The sequence below is a fragment of the Vulpes vulpes genome, chromosome 15 (genome assembly GCF_048418805.1).
Source record: "Vulpes vulpes isolate BD-2025 chromosome 15, VulVul3, whole genome shotgun sequence".
Classification (NCBI taxonomy): Eukaryota; Metazoa; Chordata; class Mammalia; order Carnivora; family Canidae; genus Vulpes; species Vulpes vulpes.
This window is the reverse complement of record NC_132794.1, coordinates 22,590,149-22,610,358: the sequence shown is the minus strand read 5'-3', so window position 1 is coordinate 22,610,358 and position 20,210 is coordinate 22,590,149. Positions and strand designations below refer to the sequence as shown.

At 37.9% G+C, this 20,210-nt stretch overlaps 1 pseudogene; it reads right to left on the bottom strand.

Moving 5' to 3' along the window:
* Positions 1-9,148: 9,148 nt before the first annotated feature.
* On the bottom strand, positions 9,149-19,074 carry LOC112917721 (eukaryotic translation initiation factor 4B pseudogene; annotated as a pseudogene).
* Between the last annotated feature and the right edge of the window lie 1,136 nt (positions 19,075-20,210).

The window sequence follows — 20,210 nt, the reverse complement described above, 5'->3', positions numbered from 1 at the left end:
TCAATCTGAATGGGTACCTTTGTTTGGGTCAATGGCCTATATGAATGACCAGTATTTTACAGATTTATGACTTCTGTCTCTTAGCACTACACATTTTCATGTACTTGAACTTAAAATTTTATATGCTTAAAAATAAAGTAGATGGAAAATTCAAAACAATTTAAGGCTTTTAAAAAACTTTCACATTATAGGCACCTGTGTGGCTAGGTTGGTAAAGCAGCAGCTCTTGATTCTGGCTCAGGTCATGATCTCAGGGTCCTGGGATCAAGCCCTGTTGTGAGCTCTTTGCTCAGTAGGGAGTTTGCTTGAGTATTCTCTCTCCCTCTCCCTCTGTCCCTCCCCAGCTTGCACATGCTCTCTCTCTCTCTCTCTCTAAAATAAATAAATAAATAAATAAATAAATAAATAAATAAATAAATAATCTTTTAAAAAATTCACATTATATGTGCTGTCTAATTCACTGTTGTGATTGTTTATGCAGTACAATTGTTCCTTCCCCCTGGAAATATTCTCATATTATTTTTTCAAGATAGCACATATATTTTTCAAAGTTTAATCTTGCAGAACTTTCCCCGATTTTTTTAAAGATTTTATTTATTTATTCATGATAGACATAGAGAGAGAGAGAGAGAGAGAGAGAGGCAGAGACACAGGCAGAGGGAGAAGCAGGCTCCATTCCGAGAGCCCGACGTGGGACTCAATCCTGGGAATCCAGGATGTCACCCTGGGCCAAAGGCAGGTGGTAAACCACTGAGCCACCCAGGGATCCCCTCCCTGATATTTTTAGGTAAAATTTACTAATGTTACAAAATTACTTAACAGTTTATGATGTCTATCTTATACATCTATAATGTTAATCAAAATAAAATTTGACTGGAATTAACAAGGAAAGGGCCAAAAGTTTTCTTTTTCTCCGAAGCAAATACAAGTTATAAAGCTTATATCATTACCTACACACTCATGAAATGCTTCCCTACACAACTAATTAAGCATTTCACACCATGTCCTTTCTTTGCAGATTGAATCCATATACCTGGAGATTAAACTGGTCAAGCATTCAAAGGTGCTTATAAAAAACATGGTATTAAGTTTTGATTGCCCACACAAATAAGCAATTCATGAAACCAAAGAAATAAATCTATTATATAAAACATGTTGCTAAAAAAATACTTTATTTGTTTTATATAATAGATATTTATTTAGTTTTCAAATTTAGTTTGCCTTGGAAGCTTTCGATATCCTGAGAATAGCTCTGGCTTTACAAAAAGCCAACATCTATTTTTTTAAAGATTTATTTATTTATTTATTCATTTATTTATTTATTTATTTATTTATTTATTTAGAAAGGGAGAGAGAGAGAGAGCACGCATGAGAGATCATTAGTGTGAGGGGCAGAGGGAGAAGGAAAGAGAATCCCCAGCAGGCATTTCACTGAGCAGGAAACCTGACACAGGGCTCAATTTCAAGACCCTAAGATCATGACCTGAGCCAAAACCAAGAGTAAGTCACTTCACTTATTGTACCACTCAGGGACTCCGAGAGCCAACATCTATTTTTTAAAGCTGTTAAATATGTTTTATATGTATCCTTAGATTTCATCTTCTCATTTATAAAATATATTGCAATTATCTATTTTCTTTCTCCTCAGCTAAATGTTCAGCTCCAAGATATCAAGCATATATCTATTCATTTGGTATCTCCATATTAAAAATGCAAGGTAATTATTAGCAGTTGGCAGCATTATACTATTCTAAACTTTCTACAAAGTGATTCCCAAGCAATTGAGGTTACTAAAGAATAGTAGACATTTGGGACTGGAAATGGACTATGAGATCCAAAGGACTTTCTTATTTTTACACATGAGGCCAATTGTATCAGATATTTTCCGAGGTCATACAGCTTATTAGTAAAAGGCAAGATGAAAATGCAGCTCCCTCATTCCACAAATGTGCATAAAGTGCTATGCAACAGGCACATTGAATTGGTGGTACTCATGGGGTGTAGTTATAAATTAACTTTCTTCATTCTTCTATTTTTTTAAACCTTCCCAAAGTGAATAGTCCTCCTCTTAATCTTGACTGAAAAGCTAGAATGACTCCATGACATTTTTTTTTATCACTATGAGAAAGCAAAAAGTCAAATAGTTGCTTTATAATGAAAATACATCTTCAATTCATTGATTAAAACCATCCAGGGATGCCTGGGTGGCTCAGCAGTTGAGCATCTGCTTTCAGCTCAGGGCCTGATCCTGGAGACGGGGGATCGAGTCCCACATCGGGCTCCCTGCATGGAGCCTACTTCTCCCTCTGCCTGTGTCTCTGCCTCTCTGTGTGTCTCTCATGAATAAATAAAGAAAATCTTTAAAAAAAAAAATACCCAACAAATTGATCAATACTGTAACTATCATTCAATGATAAGATCCCCCCCACCACCCCCCACTAAAGCCAACTATATAGTTCATTTCTAGTTGCTTTGAAGTAGAGCTATGGTTCTTCGACTGTTAGGTATCACTCACCAATTTCCCTTCCTTTTTCTGCTATTTTAGCACCACCTGAAACAAAGAGGTTGGAGAGATAAGAGGTGAGGAAATCAGAAAGAGTTAGGTACTATGAAAGATAGTTTTGTGTTCTCTTGAGTAATAAACATTTAAAGCCTTTCCTTCACAGATAATTTTCTGAATTTTCATTGGTTCTCTTGATTGTCATGACATGGGCTTTGTTTTTCAATTAACCAGCCACCCAATTTGCATACTTTAGCTTATTCTCCCTGTGGAGCAGGCTTTAGCCTCCTACTGTTGGTGTCCTATCACCCTGTAGATTATTTCCTGTGCCGACTTCCTTTAAATTAATTTTTTTTAAATTTTTATTTATTTATGATAGTCACACACACACAGAGAGAGAGAGAGAGGCAGAGACACAGGCAGAGGGGGAAGCAGGCTCCATGCACCGGGAGCCGGACATGGGATTCGATCCCGGGTCTCCAGGATCGCGCCCTGGGCCAAAGGCAGGCGCTAAATCGCTGGGCCACCCAGGGATCCCTGTGCGGACTTCCTAATGGTGGGAAGTCATTAGGTGGGGCCCATTCCTCACTGGGCCCCGGGAATTGCACATCTTTGTTTCTCTGCTGGTGGGTAGTTACCTTCAAGTTTTAGACCTTCTTCCTCCTATTGTCACTGGTCACTACTTTTCTTAAGGATGAGTCAGAATCTCATTCTCTATGCCTTTCCAATGACATAAAGTGTATAATAAGCTCCAGGAATGATTTAGTTAAAAGCACCTTCTGACTAAGCTTGACATTAGAAAAAGTGCCCCATCCTTATATTGCTACTTACTTTAGTAGAGAACTGATTAAGAATCAGTTTTTTGATTTATAAAAAAAATTTATAATTTTTTAATAAATTTATTTTTTTACTGGTGTTCAATTTGCCAACATACAGAATAACACCCAGTGCTCATCCCATCATTAATTTTTAATCTTAAATACAGTGCTAATCCATTAAAGGATTCTACACTGAGGATAGAAGTGGAGGATAAAACTACTCTTTTAAAAAGAGTATTTTAGGCTGTGACTTGGAAAAAGATCTGATGGGGAGAAGCATACAGACATAGGTGACAGATTAAGGAGGTAATCTCCGTATGAGATTTGTTTCAATGTGAGTGGTTGGAAAGCACTTCCAATTTTACCATAAAGCTTATAACCTCACTTTTCCAGCATTAGTTTTAAGACTGCCTAGTGGCCTAAACCAGTTACAGTTTTGGCCAGGTTCAGAAAGACACATTTTATAAAATAATAGGGTGACAAAAGGTAACCCACTAGTGAAAGCCTGCTTAATGGCAATGCAGAAATTTCCACTGATTCTACACTCCTCAGTTCAAGTATTATCGATAATACTTTATGAAATTCAATGTTATTTACATTTTGAAAGTGGTTCACATTATATAACTAAAAGCAAAGTAAATGGGTTCTAACTTTCTAGCTCTATTACTAGATGTTTGTACAGCATATGATAAGGCAATAACATGCATAGAACAACTTTGTGTAAAACACTGTATCTGCAGTGATATTTTGGGCAGCCTCCGCCACCTACTCTTAATCCTTGCAGACAAGGGCTTCCATGACCTGGATGCTTTCTGTCACTGAAAAAAAGATGTAATCTTCTACTAGTCCCCATCTCACAATTTACACTCCAACTTTAATGATCTATTTTTGGTTCCCAGACCAACCAATTAGTTTCAAGTCTCTGCAACTTCACGAGTCTCTTGATCTGAAAAAAGAGCATTCTCTTCCCATTCTCTTGGATTCAGACTCTCATTCTTTAGCATGTGGCTCAGATCTTACCTTAACCAGAAAGCCTATTTCTTATTACTATCTCAACTCCAGTCCCCAAGGCAGGCTTATATATCCTTCTCTTTTCTCCCCTAATGCCCTTTTTTCCCCTAAAGCACTTGATACATGTAATTAGAATGTTATTTTTGAATATCTAATTTTCCAGCTATAAACTCTTTGATGAAATTACTTTTATTTATTTTTTAATTTTTCTTTTAGCATTCTTTATTTTCATAGTTCCTTTGTTTCTTTTTCTTTTAATTTAAATTCAATTAGCCAACATATAGTACATGATTAGTCTCAGATGTCGTGTTCAACAATTTATCATTTGCATGTAACACCCAGTGCTTATCAGATCACGTGCCCTCCTTAATGATAAGATTGCTTTTAATTCACTTGTGCCTGCCTAGAACTTAGCACATTGTGTACATGATAAATTCTCAGGAAATATTTGTTGGAGTAAACTAAACTGACATCCCATAACATCTTTTCAGAAATCCTTACAATGAAAACATTTCTTTGAAAAATGTATCTCATTACGTGTATTTTGGCCCTAATGTAATTGTCAAGTGCAATCTTACATTCAGGACCTGTACCTTGCTTTTGACACTAATTAGATTAAATCAGTTAATAAGGCTGCCATGGCATATTTATGGTACAATACTGTGAATAAGTTATTACCCCAGCAGAGATATTTTGAATTAATCTTATATTTTCTTTAGCTCGTTCATCTTTAGAAATGCCAAATAAGGCAATTGAGTATTCACATTTTTCAGAATGCATTTTAGGAGCAATTCTGAAGTGTGAAGGGCTGAAATAATATACATTTATCTTTTTTTCTCTTAGAGCTCAAAATGATAATTTACCATATTGAGTTTTTGAGAGCTAGCACTATGGAAATGAATAAAAATAAAGAACATAAAACTTTTTCTAATAATTTGCTCTTTGGCAAACACAGTTGAAATTATCTTTAAATTCAGAAGGTATGTTTTGAACAACAAGCCTCACAATATCAATGTCTTATATTAGTGTGCATTTTACAACTGGCAAAGTCCCTTCAAACATATTATTATTTCATTCATAATAATACTTTGGGTATTTTGGGATCTGGTTCTGTGCTCTGCTAAGAACTTGAGGCTACAAAGATAAATGTGACACAGTCTCTATTTTTCTGGAGCTTTCACTCTCATTGGAGGAATAGATAATGGATGATTAGATTTAAGGATAGTAAGTGTATTGGGTAAAGGGAGGTGACTCTGAGTTTTCTGTAAGAAATTTAATGTAAGGTAAACAACATTACCTTTTGAGTGATAAATGAAGTCATGAAAAAAACAATAGTCCCAAAGCCTGAAGACATAAGCAATAATTTACTGAATGGAAGTACAGCTAAAGAAGGTAAAGGTTACTCAGAAGAAAGGCCAGCCAATGGAAAAAAAGATACAAAGATCATAGAAGCTAATGTAGACAGTTTGTTTTTGATTTTTAGAGTGAGACAATGAGAGTGTGCAAGGCTCCATGCAGGGCTTGACCTCACAACCTTGAGATCATGACCCTGAGATCATGACCTGAACCTAAATCAAGAGTAGGACACTTGACCGACTGAGCCACCTAGGTACCCCAAATGTCAACAGTTTTAATCAAAGAGCTATCCATGGGAGTGGGCTTAGCTAAATTTAAAAAAATATTCTAGGTCTATTGCTAAATTTGATCATATCAGTAAGAGGTGTACAAGAAGTTAAGGCCAATAACTTCCAAGAATCCACTCTCATATTTAAGAGCACGCCTCATATGGATATGAAAGCCATTAAATATTTTATTCCTTAATTCTTTTCATTATTATCTGAAGACGACCAAGCAAACTTTAATAATGATGTGGCTTCCCCCATAGATCTCCCACAGGACAGAAAAACAGTGCTAGTTAGCCTGAGATAAACATTTCCATCTCTGTGGGAATTACATCTCTTTTTGTATTAACAGATGGCATTCTGATGTGAATTCCTTTAATGTAAATCTACTACTAGCAATGGAGTTCCAAAACGTTCCAAAGAAATCAAGTTCCAGTGCCTCCAAGACTGAAGACTACGGCAAATTTTGCAACATAGTAGAGATCCTATATGTAAAGTTTTGGATAGAATTTGGGAGAGAGCGCTTGAGTTCATGTCCTGGATCCACTGCTGTCTGTGTAACCTTGAAAGATTTACTTTCCATATCTAAGCTTCTTTATCCATGAAATGGAGACAATTATGTTATTTACCTGATAGAATTGTTGTGAAGAGGGCAGCCTGGGTGGCTCAGCAGTTTAGTGTGGGCTTCAGCCCAGGGCCTGATCCTGGGGACTCGGGATTGAGTCCCACGTTGGGCTCCCTGCATGGAGCCTGCTTCTCCCTCTGCCTGTGTCTCTGCCTTTCTCTCTCTCTCTCTCTCTGTCTTTCTGTGTCTCTAATGAATAAATAAAGTTAAAAAAAAAAGAATTTTTGTGAAGATATTTAGCTTTTTAGGCAGAATATGGCTTAAGATAGGAAGTGCTGTGTTCCACAATCACTGGTAAACCTCAAGCAGAGTATACTTTTTTTTTTTTAACTTTAAAGATCAGATTTATTTGGAGAAAACAACAACGACAAAAAAAAAAAAACCACAACCCAAAGGTTGGGATTTTACATCTCAAGACATTTCCCAGGTATTAAGTCTACAGATTACAAATCATTTTCATAGAAGATATTTTGTACAAATATTACATGTACTAAGGAGCAGGAAAGGACCCCTGCTTTTGTGATAACAGGAGGACAGGTGGGGAGTGGGGAAAAAAAAAACTGCTTTTTTGGATACAACCATTTGGAAGTAGACCTGAAGAGGGCAAAACCTACCTTTTCAATGGTTCAAAAAAACCCAACCAAACCCTTCAGCCTTGGGTATCTCTCTAAAAGCCACTTCCTGGCTACTGGCCAATCTAAGCCAATTATTTAAAGTTACTCCACTTGGTAAGTCTTTTCTGCCCATGGGGCAAACAATTCATTAGCTCACTGCTGCAGCACTCCCACAATGCTCGTCTGCATGGCCTGGCAGGGGATAACCTAGGACTGATGGGAGAAGGGCTTGCCAACAAGAGACCGAGGTATCACTTCTCTGCCAGTGCAGATATCACACATAAGGATGCCGGCTCCTGGGTTGACAGTATAAAGGTGCACATAAAAGCAGGCAAGTGAAGCTACTATGTTGCAACAGAAACCAGGCCCTTGTTAAGAAGTTCTCTCCTTTATCATTTGTTCTCTCAAGGGAAGCTTAAAAAAAAAAAAAAGAAACCCTCCAAACCCCCACTGCCCCCCAAAACCACACATTGGTCAAGGCCACATTATAAATACAAACATTGGTGTGGGATTTCAATGGAGAGAAAACTTGCCAGAACAAAACCAAAAAGCCCCCATCAAGATGGTAAGAATAGCCCACAATTCGTCCTTATTTATTTGCCCTCACTCACCACCTAAGCCATTAATTCTAGAATTTTCTGAGGTGTAAAAGGGGTCAAAGAAGTAGAAGCAGGAACGGAGGGAAGGAGTGAAAGTCAAAAGACATGAAGGAGCCCCAATCTGCTGGAGAAGAGCAGTGATTCTTCATTTGCCTCTGCTCCTGGGGCAGATAGAGAACACCTGCATCAGAAACTGCTTCTGGGGAGTGACTGCAAAGAGCATGAGGCTCAGAAGCCCAGGACAAGAGTCTACATTTTTTAAAGCTTCAAGATTTCAACAGAGTATGGGTATGTGTGAACTTTCAGAAAGGACAGTATTTGAGAGAGGGCAAAACCAGGACATACAGAAGACTTGGGAATTCCCACGACCCCTAAGTGCTTCCTGTTCCAGGGATCACTGGAGGTCACGTCATTCCCCCCATCACTGGTGCAAAATAATCCGTTACTTCCCCAGAGCCTCTTTTTTTTTTTTTTTTTTTAAGATTTCATTTATTTATTCATGACAGACACACACAGAGAGAGAAGCAGAAACACAGGCAGAGGGAGAAGCAGGCTCCATGAAGGGAGCCTGACGTGGGACTGGATCCTGGGACTCCAGGATCACACCCCGGGCTGAAGGCAGTGCTAAACCGATGGGCCACCGGGGCTGCCCCCCTAGGGGCCTCTTTTTAAACCATGATGTCCCTGCTCATTTTGGTCACCAAGCAGCCCTGTTCTTTAGTGGCCTATAGACTCACTCTCAACTACCTCCCTGGGTGGTAAAATTAAGGAATTCCCTCAGGCTGGCCCCAGTAATTCAGAATTAAATAAGAGCGGGGGGGGGGGGGGGGGGGGGGGGGAGGGAGGCAGGCAGCCATTTGGAGATTACAACAACTTCAGAGACTAAGTTTACCTTTCCAAGGATGGAAAATTTATTCAGATAATGTCTGAGAATTTATACATGCCACAATAGGATAATGAGAATCAGAAGGTAGAAATCTCACTCTTCCTTAAGCCTGCCCTACTGCCCAACCGGATTCCAGACACTGCATCACTGTCACTGCCATTTTGCTAAATGGAGGCCCCCAGGCACTAATCACACAGGCAACTGCATGTGCTGTAAAAATGCACAACTTTTCTGTTAAAAGCTGTACGTCTCTCTCTCTGGCTACATTGGCGATTCTCCCGTTAGTTCAATACTGTAAAGGCTGCAGCAGCATGCAAAAGAATTTCATTTCACTGTTTTTTGTTTTAAAAAAAGTTAAGAAAGGTCTCCAGGAGATGGTGAGTTACATTGTCTTGTCTGGATAGAGGTTTGATTTGCTCTTGAATGTTCCAGGGTGGAGAGACTAGGAGAAAGAAAGCACAGGATGCAGAGGCCTATTCGGTGTAATCTTCTCCCTCGTTCTCATCTTCACCATCAGTGGAGAGAGCAGCTATACTTGCTTGCAGAACTGAACTTGGAAGCTGGATTTTCTTCAGGTTTCTTTAATTAGGTGTAGATCGGGAGTCTTGATCCTTTTTATCGTCTTTCCAATCTGGCTCCTTCCAGTGGTCTTTGTTCCCTCCATCTCCTGGACCACGGCTGGAGTTCCCACTGGGGCCTTTTGGGACACTCACCCCATCTACTTTGTTTTCCTCTGCTCTCCTTGCTGGTCCTTCCTCCTGTGATTAGGCCGGGACTGCTTCCCCCCACCACTTGTAGGGGACTGCTGCTCTGTGTCTGAGCTCTGAGATGGAGCAGGAGGGTTAGAACTTCGCTTCACCCAAGCATTCTCCTTTGGTGGAGGGGCTGGCATTACCTTCAGAGGCTGTTCAGATTTGGGTGGCTTAGAAGTCGGAGAGTGACAGTCTTCCTCCTTATTGGGTGTTGCATTTTCTAGACACTTCTCACTCTCTCTCCTTCATGCATTTCTGCCAGATGTGGCCGAGGTCCCAGTCTGTGGTGACTCACCTCGTGTCCTGGACCATTCCCGTCCCTGAGTCTCTTCACTTTCTCCAGCTTGGGTGTCTCTCTCGAGGCCATCGCTCTAGTTTTGGCTCATCCAGCTGGCGCTGCAGCTTCTCCTGCTCCTTCTGCAGCCGCTCTTCTACTTCTTGCTCTCTAGCAGCTGTGTCAACAGGCTTTGCCCCTCCAAAGACAGAGGCCTCTCAACTGGATTGGGAGGTGATAGCGGAGGAACCATCTTCCTTTGGAGTACTCCAAGGCTTCAGATTCAGTCTGGGTCTTTTTTGGGAGGGGGACCTCTATCATCACACCTATAGTCATCCCGAGAGTAATCATCACTGGAGCTCCATGCCCGGTCGTCTGGTCTGTCATATCTATCTTCATAGCGGTCCCCGCCTCCTCTGTAGTCATCATCCATCCCTACGTACCCACTACCAAATGCTCTTCTGTCACTGTCTATCCTGGAACCGTAGCCTCTGTCATAGTCTCTGCTGCCTGGGTCATCATAACGATTGGTCCATAACCTGGCGTGGACCATCCTGATACCCATCCTGATACCCATCCCGTTATCAGTCTGAATCATAAAGGTCTCCATACTTGTCTCCGAAGCTCTCATCACCTCTCCTAGGCCGGTAGTCATCCAAGCTGTCTGTGGCAGGATGCGCCCTCCAGTCTGTATGTTTTGTCAGAATCCTGATTTCTATCTCAGCCAAAAGAACGATCATCCCTGTCTTTATCCTGTGCTTGATCAGCAACATCCACTCGAATTCTCCTGTTACCTAGAGACTCTTCCTTGAGGCTCAGGGCACTGAGCAAAGAATCTGGGTCTTCAAACTCAGCCTAACCAAAACCTTTCAACCTCTCTGGATTGCTGGGTTCATGTGGTAAACGCACTGCACTGATATTTAATCCTCTAAAGAATTCCTAAATGGAATCTTCTATGACACCATAGGGCAGGTTGCCTAGAAAAGCAGTATAGGATGGCGATTTTGGAAGATGGCTCCGGTCGATATTGGGTTCCCAAGCAGCCCGTGGAGCAGTGGGCAGGATGGAACAGTCAGCTGGAGGTGCCCTATACATGTTGTTGTCATTACTGTGCCAAGTGGTTGAAACATCTTCCAGATCGTCTGTTTCATCAGCCCAGCTGACTGGTTTGGGGACATAGGTGCTTCCTCCCCCAGTCCCTCCATCCTCAGCCGGAAAGTCTATTAGGGAGATAGTTTTCCCCTTCTTATTCTTCTTTTTTTGCTGAGGCTGCCATGTTGGGAGAGGGTAAAGCAGAGTATTCTAAGGTCTGGTTAAGACTCCAGAAAAATTTTGAGAATGGATCCATCTGTGCCACAATCAGGAAGTTGGGGGATGAAAAAGCATCAATACAGCTGTTGTCTCCAGAAATACGCCATTACCACTTCTGCCCATGGATCAGAGACCCACTGCTTCCATATTTCATTCTAGTACCACACCCTCTCTGTTAGATCATTAATTGCAAATGGATGGCTCATGGAGTACAAAGTGGTGGCAATCTATCTTTTCACAAATCTTCTCTAAATTTAGATTTTTTTTTTTGAGACTGCATCTGATTGATAGAACCTCAATATATCGATAACCCCAGTCACAAGGTGGTCTGCGGAAAGAAATTTAGCTTTCCAGACTCCATAACACAGAAAGTAAAACGTAGGTTATCACTATACAGTATACAAATCTACTAGCAGACGACCCCCTTCTATCTTCTTTTAATTTCAAAAATTTATACAGATTGGGTAATCTGTATAAAGAGGCCTCCTAACAGTGGATGAATACAAACTGATTTTTTAAAGTATGTGAACAGAAAAACAAAAATACTAACTGGAGTTAGTAGCAAAAAAAAAAAAATGTTAGGCGATCCCAGACAAAGAGGCAAACTGTAGTTAAATTGCTGAATGGAGATCTTATGGCATATTTATTTATTTCCAAGCTCCTCCTGTTTTCTAGAAGCTACTTCTGTTTGTATAGCTAGAGAGCAGAATTTGAAACATGGAATGATGAACTAACTTGAAATTCTGTAAAGAAATCAAGGCATGGTGAGTCTTATAGCCATAGTAAGAACATGAATTTCATCCTGTGTCATTAGGGAGTTACTGGAATTATTTTAGGTACAGAGCAACTAATTATATTTGCATTTATGGAAGGATAGTGCACAACTATATGAAACATGGTTTGGATAGGAATGGGTATTCCAGGCAGGAGGCAGATAAGACAATGAGCAGGGAGATGAGATGAGTCTTTGCAGATCACTGAATAAAAATGATGAGAATATGAGGAAATTTTATGGCAATGTTAATGGAAAGAAGACAGTATGTATTTAGGGACCATAATTATATGTCTAAAAATACTTAAAGCATTGGAATTAATTTAGATTTTAAAAAATTGGATTGTAGAACTATTCATAGCTATAGGGACAGGTTTGGGAGAAATGATGAGTTCAAATCTACATATTTAATTGACTTGCCTGAAGGTCTTCCCCTAGGAGATATTTCACATATAGCAAATTATATGGACAACAAGTGGTACCTGAGGGAAAGATCTGCTTAAGACATAAGTATTTTGTGAGTCTTTATACATAGGTAATAAAATGCCATGGTTGTAGCCTTTTTTTAGATAATGTAAATAAGGTCTGACATATCAAGTTGTGTAGAGGCAGAAAAATACTCAATACAAACTTGAGAAAAAACAGTTTTTCTGTCCAGTGAAAAGGAGCCTTCAAAAATAAGAAGGTATGACTTAAGCTTTGGCAGAAAATATAAGAAAAAGCCCTAATTCAGTGGCTGAAAATGCTAAAGGTTATAGAGGGGTAAAAGGTCATATTGACATAATATATATGGGGATAATCCCTAAATCATTGGAAATCTTGGTAAGTATTTAGAATAAAATGACAAAGGAAGAGAGTGGAATTCAAGTTGTTGAGGGTGGAATAATTGATAAGGGAGAAGGAATAATGAGAATAAATCACTTTCCCAAAAAGTTTGGCAATAAAGCAACAGAGATATTTGGTGATGTCTGGTTAAAATCCATGATCATAGAAGCAAAAGTATAAGAGCTGTGTGTGTGTGTGTGTGTGTGTGTGTGTGTGTGTGTGTCTTCTTTGCTTGTTTGTTGATTTACTTATTTGTTATGCTAAGAGGTAATGAGTATGCTTACATAATTACACTATAAGAACAAAAATGGTAAAGTCTATTTGTCATAGTGTGTTTTGCTGGGTTGATGCTGCTTTGTTTCTGGATTCATATTGGGATGATCTTAGGTTGGAGGAAAAAAACATGGAAGGAGGAGGAGAATCTAAAGAGTTGATTTTCACTGGAAAACGGATAGAACAAGACAGTAAAATCACTAGAAGGATCAAGGAAAAGGGAAGAGAGAGAGAATAAGTTGCTCAATTTTGAGAATTTTTTTTTTTGCAAGGAGAAGCCAGCAGCCAGATAACATAGTAGAAATTATGAAGTAAAATATCAAAAGGATATATTAATAAAATGCCTCTTTGTGGTATAATTCTTTTTTTTTTTGCCAAATTTTACGTCTTCTGGGGTAAGATTTTATTCACATTTTAAAAGCTTGGCATAATGAGATCTCTCCAAGGAGGGGGCAAAATTTAATCAAGTTATATTAATATGATGATGAAAAAAAGACAAGAAAGGAGTGAGATTGAAAGAGCAACTCACATTTAATCTTTACATGAAATTTCAGGTGGATATGGCTCTTTCTGAATTGCAGATGAGAAAGTGGTGATAAGCAGGTTGTAAAAGAGCAGAAGCAGGATGAAAACACAGAATTTAAAAATCTGTGAAAACTCCCACATGTTAACTCATTCATCACTATAAAAGAGGAAAAAACCCACTTTTTAGAAGTAACAGAACAAAGACTATATTGGCCCCCCAAAAAATCTGTTCTATTCCTTTTTTTTTCATTTTGAAAACTAAAACAAAAATTTCCAGATTTTACTCCAAATCGTTGGCTTTCAGGAACAAAAAATTTATCAAAAGACATAAGTAATAACAAAGAGCTTGAGTAGAGTAACTTTGAAGAAAGTTGTTCAGAGTTCATTCACATTGAATAAAGAAATATTGTTCATTTATTGAAACACATGCATGGTGCTATGTTCTCCTGATTTTGTGAACTTTTATTCATTTACTCCTTATCTGTATCTATTTACTTCTTTTATAGCAAAGGAGGTTCCACTGTATTTGAAAGAAAGGAAGTTTAACCCATTGATCATGAGCTGAGCACCCAAACAGGGAAAGTTGGGATATCCCAATTAACAACAACAGAATTCTGTATTAGTTCTCAAGTGGGAGGAAAAATGACAGGAGCAGGGATAGGCAGGGCCCCAGGCCCAAGTCACCAAGAGAAGCTGGAAAAACAGAGATCTCTCCAGTGGTAGCTTGAGTATTATCCCTAGAGAGTTGCAGACATGTCCAGTGGGAGATGAACCCAAGGAGGATACACAGTGGTTCTTAGAGAAGCTACAGAAGCAGAGAGAGTGTTGTGGGCTCCATTATGTCCCCATCTCTCCCCTCCCCAAGTTCTTACATTGAAGTCTTACCTCAGTGCCTCAGAATATGACTATATTTGGAGATAGGGCCTTTTAAGAAGGAATTAGATAAATTATATTACACAGGCGAACCCTAATCCATCTATCTGCTGTCCTTCTAAGAAGACAAGATTTGCACACACAAAAGAGATGCACCAGGAGTGCATACATGTGGAGGAGAGTTCATAGGAGACACTGTGAGAAGGCGGCCTCTACCAACCAAGAGAAGGGCCTCAGAGAAAATAAACCTGCTGACACTGTGATCCTAGACTTCTAACTTCCAGAACTGTGAGAAAAATCTTTTGTTCACGCTGCCCAGTCTGTGGTATTCTGTTACGGCAGCCGTAGCAAACTAATATAGAGTGGCTCGGGATATACTCTGGCTTCTTTCCTACAGCTGGAAGATCCCTTCTCTCTTTCTCCCATGGGCAAATATTGCTGGGGAATGAAATGTCTGGCCTGCAGGAGTCCCCCCTTGTGGTATAAAGCAGAACAACTGAAAGCTCAGGACAGCATGCATTGTGGCAACCTTAAGTATTAGACGATCTTTTTATCCCATGCTAAAGAGAAGACACCTCTTAAAAGTCTCGGATACATCAAGCTACTCACCTGAAATCACAGCTCCTTAGGGTTCCAAAGCCCCTGCTTTAAGCCAGTCACTCTGCTGACTCTTGGTTAATAAACTCTAACATTTCTGAAGGTTTATGAGATAGCAACCTTCCTTTGCTACCCCTTTCACCATTTTCAGTGAGAACTGGGCCAGGACAAGGAATGTGGTACTTGCACAACACTAGTGGTAACACAGAGAGAACATCCAGATTCTCTCTGTGTATGTGATATAAACCCAAACTGACTCAATTAAGCTGAGTGTTTCAAAGTGTTTGAGATAGTAGTACCACATTTAATGTTATGCTTCGTTTCCTTCTAATCCCCCTTTTTTTTTTGGAAGTAGTTTGCATTTATTTAAATTGAAACTCTGTGTGTGCATGCGGGGGCAGGGTGAGGTTGCTGAACAATAGTACACAAGATCATTGAAATTAGACATTTCCTGGGGGTAAAAATTGTGTTGTTTAAATTGTACTGAAAGACATTTTGTCATTCCTTTCATTGGCTAACCAAATATCTACTTTTTTGCTTTGTAGACACATCTGACTGAAATTCATCAGCCTTAGTTTTGCCGAAATAATTCATTAAGGGAAAAACTAATAAACTGGTGAGGATTACACACACACACACACACACACACACACACACACACCACTGACAACCTAGCTTTGCTACATCTGGTCCAGGAAATTGGGTGGCTTACAAACATTTACATGTTAAATCCATAACCTTGTTCCTAATAGATCATCTGAATCCACTCTTCTGTGATTTCTCAGAATTAATCAGTGTCTCCACTGCCACTTGTGTGGCAGTGTTATTACTAATAATTCCAAATGTTTGGCAATCATTCTTTAAAGTATTAAAAGAGGCATCAAAAATATACTGAATTTAGCCAGATAAGTAAGTATAAATTCTCATTGGGTGGTATGTTGTGCATATTAATGGAAACTTCTTCAAAGCACATGCTCTAACCAATGACATCACTGCAGCCATCAGGCTATTGCCTTATAAATTGTGCTCTTGAGCAAATCAGTGGCCTACCTAATAAATGATTTTTATTACTTCATCAAAAATAATTTTTTTTCTGTGATGTTTCTCTTCTACCAGCATATAATTTGCAATATATTCTTACTTCCATTTAAAACTTTCAGACTCTGAGGATTTCTGATAACTCTGTAATAACCTTGAGAGGAAAGCTCAAATGGTCTTCATGTCTTAGGATCCCGAAGATGTATCGCCTTTTTAATAGGATCTCTTGGTTGTTTTGCATAATTCATGGCTCACATAAGACTTTAACAAGGAAAAATGCATAGTTTATATGATGTTTTGCTGGCATCCTGCATATTGATTGTCTATTATATTTTATGTCTTGATTGTAATATTTTTCCAAAATAATTCACTTTTAAGTGGTAGGACTATAATATCAAGAGTGACTCAGAAATCTATATGCTAGAAATTTTCATATTTGCATGCTCTTATCCTTTCTCATTTTGGATTACAAAGTAGAGGCATTTCTAGATGCTATATGAATGTAAGACATTAAGGGAGTCTCCTTTCAACAGAGTTTCATGGTCTTCTGTTACCAATACAGAAAAACAGAAGAAAACAATGCTTTTACTAAATTTCACTCAAGAAAACTTTCTGGAATATAAATATAATTTAAAGCAAAGCTTGGACTTAGTAAATTATTAATCATGCTTAGTAAACCATTGTTACCTTCCCTTAAATTTTAATCACAGTATAATGCCAATAAATAATCATGAAATAAAGTAAAGCTAGAGAAATAATTTTTTCATTGATAGTTTAAGCGTGTATTATTTGTCATCTTTAAGGGGAAAAACAATAAAGCAATCAGCATGTAAAAATAAAAGTAGGAAGATATTTAAAATAAACTTGAACTTTTCTGTAATATAGTTTTACTAGTTTAATAATTTAAGCTTACTAGTTTGTGGTTGAAGTAACTATTCTTTCTTAATCATCTTCTTAATTTCCATTCATGGAAAATGTGTAGAAATAGCACTAAATCCCTTATTGTCTGTCGTGCTCTAGCTCTCATTTTCCAGGGTGAATATATTTGGTTTTGAGTTTTCTGGAATTCTGTTTCCAGGTGAATTTATCTTGAATGACAGAGAATCAGGAGATGTTAAGTAAAGGCTAATTATAAGGAGATTTTTTTTAAAAATAGGGAACATAACTGTGTAGATGTATGTAACTCATTCTTCACTAAAATATATCTAAGCACATTCTCTAGGTCAGCCAGTTGAATTGAATCCATCCAAACGACCCGTTAATTCATCCTTTATCTACTCTTCAAGTACAACAGTGTGATTGCTTCACCTTTTGAAGGTAAAGACAATCATAAACATAAGAGATCCAGGGAATCTGTGCAAGGAGAGAGTAAAAAACAATCAGTGAAAACAGCTATGGGTTCATCTTTTATGCAGCTGTTTGATTTTCTTCTTTGTTCAAATGGTTGTATTGTTAAGCAGAGACAGCCTGAGATGACATGATTATATGAATATGTGTGAGAAGTGAACAAATGTTCAGCTCCGAAGACAATGCTGCCTTTCTTTCCCTGTTTTGGCATCTAAGAAGGGCACATTTTGACCTTAGTACAATTTGTGATATTAGTACAATGACAGTGGAAGTAATATGCAAGCTTAACATGCCGAGGCACTATTCCAGGCCACACCATTTTAAAAGTAATTTTTTTTCAATTTAATATTAAAAAATCAACACATTCATCAGATTGGAAAGATTTGTTATTATATCAATAAAATAGAATCTCTATTTCATTTGTCTAATATGCTTTCTCAGGGTAGCTTTACGGATTATTGCATGAAAATTCACTGAGCTCCTTTGGGAAGAATAAAGGGAAATTCAGCCTGAAAATCTGATATATTTGTTTTAGATTTGTTTTAAAGCTGTGGTTCTCCACCAGGGGTGATTTTTCCCTCCAGGGGACATTTTGCCACGTCTACAAATATTTTTGGTTTTCACAACTGGGAAGGTGTTACTGCCATTTAGTAGGTAACAGCCAGAGATGCTAATCAACGTCCCACAGTGCACAGAACAGCCTTCCCATGATTATTCAGCACAGAGGTTGAAAAGCCCTGTTTAAATGAATTAAAGGTAGAGATGCTCTCTACTCTTTCAGAAAGAAAAGTTGCTGTGTGGATTGTGAAAACTTGTCTCCCCTCAAAAACCTGGTTATTGACTGTGCTCAGATGTCTATATAATCTAAATCAAAACTGTATCTCCAAAAAATCCCTATGCACCTGGACTGAGAAAACAAATGATTACATGATGTTTTTTCTCTATGACCACATTAGGCTTTAGTGGTAAGTTTGAAAATTTCTGAAATATTGCTGCCAACCAGATTAAAGAAAGTGTACTTGTAAAAGGGACACTATTTGTGATTAGATAAGGTAGGGTGGGTATAATATAAGTGGAAGAAGGAAAAAAGTAGATAAAACAATACATTTAAAAGTATATCCTTAACATTTTGAAATAGATGACGATGGCAAGCATGCCCTTTGACAATGCCCTGTCTGGAAATACTGTGAAGATCTTTTTAAGAAGCTGATGGTGTCTTGATCCAACAACATCTTAAGCCTTAATGTTTGACATAGTAAAAGGAATTGAGTCTACTAGCTAATATGGCATGTGAAAGAGAATGATTATATCAAGTATTTCTAACTATCAATATTCTAACCACATGTTGGTGGAACACTAGCATAAATGTTGCCAAAGGATGTACTTAATGGTCTACATGAAGTATGCTAACTTTGATGCACCAGAGGAGATAATGAAGCAAATGTCTATTTACATATTAGGTAATTTTTAGGCCAAATATTACAACAGGTTTTCCTGTCCTTAAAAGTACAAGGACATTTTAACAGTATTAATTCTTCCAATCCATAAACATGGAATATCTTTCCATTTGTTTGTATCATCTTCAGTTGCTTCCATCAGTGTTTTATAATTTTCAGATTACAGGACTTTCACCTTCTTGGTTAAGTTTATCCCTAGGTATTTTATTCTTTTTGGTGCAGTTGTAAATGGAATTACTAATTTCTCTTTCTGTTCCTTCATTATAGTGTATAGATATGCTACCAATTTCTATGCATTAATTTTGTATCCTGCAATTTTTCTGAATTCATTTACCTCTTCTATGTTTCGTATCATGTTATCTGCAGATAGTGACAGTTTAATGTTTTTATCAATATGGATGACTCATTTCTTTTATTTGTCCTATGATTGTGGCTCAGACTTCCAGTACTATGTTGAATAAAAGTGATGAATATGAATACCTTTGTTAAAATATCCACAGTACCCAAAGTAATAGACAGATTCAATGTAACTCCTATCAAAACACTAACAGCATTTTTCACAGAACTAGAAAAAATAATACAAAAATTTGTATGGACCCACAAAAGACCCCAAGTAGCCAAAGCAATTGTGAGAAAAGAAAACAAACCTGATTACAAGATACACTACAAAACTGTAATAATCAAAACAGTATAGTCCTAGTACAAAAAAATAGACACTTAGAACATTAAAACAGAATACGGAGCACAGAAATAAACTCATGCATATATGGTCAATTAATTTATGAAAAAGGAGGCAAGAATATACAATGGAGAAAAGGCAGTCTTTTCAGCAAATGGTGCTGGGAAAACTGGACAGCTACATGCAAAAGGAATGAAACTGGACCACTTTCTAACACCATACAAAGTCAAAATGGATTAAGGATTTAAATGTGATACCTGAAGCCATAAAAATTCTAGAACACAGGCAGTTATTTCTGTCTCATTGGTTCTAGCAACAATTTTTCTAGATATATCTCCTGAGGCAAGAGAAGCAAAAGTAAAAATAAACAATTGGGGCTAGATCAAAATTAAAAACTTTTGCACAGTGAAGGAAACTATTAACAAAACAAAAAAGGCAAACTAAGGTTTAATATCCTTAAAGGTTAATATCCAACAAGATTTAATATCCAAAATATGTAAAGAACTCATACAACTCAAAAAAACAAGCAATGTAATTTTAAAATGAGCAGAGGACATTTTTTCCAAAGAAGACATGGCCACCAGACACATGAAAAAGATGCTCAACATTACATTTAATCAGGGAAATAAAAATCAACAGTACAATGAGATATCATCTTATACATGTCAGAATGGCTAAAATAAAAAAATACGAGAAATAAGTGAGGTGAAGGTATGGAGCAAAAAGAACTCTCATACTGTGGGTGAGTATGTAATTTGGGGCAGCCACTGTGAAAAACAGTACGGAAGTTCCTCATAATATTACAATGAAAT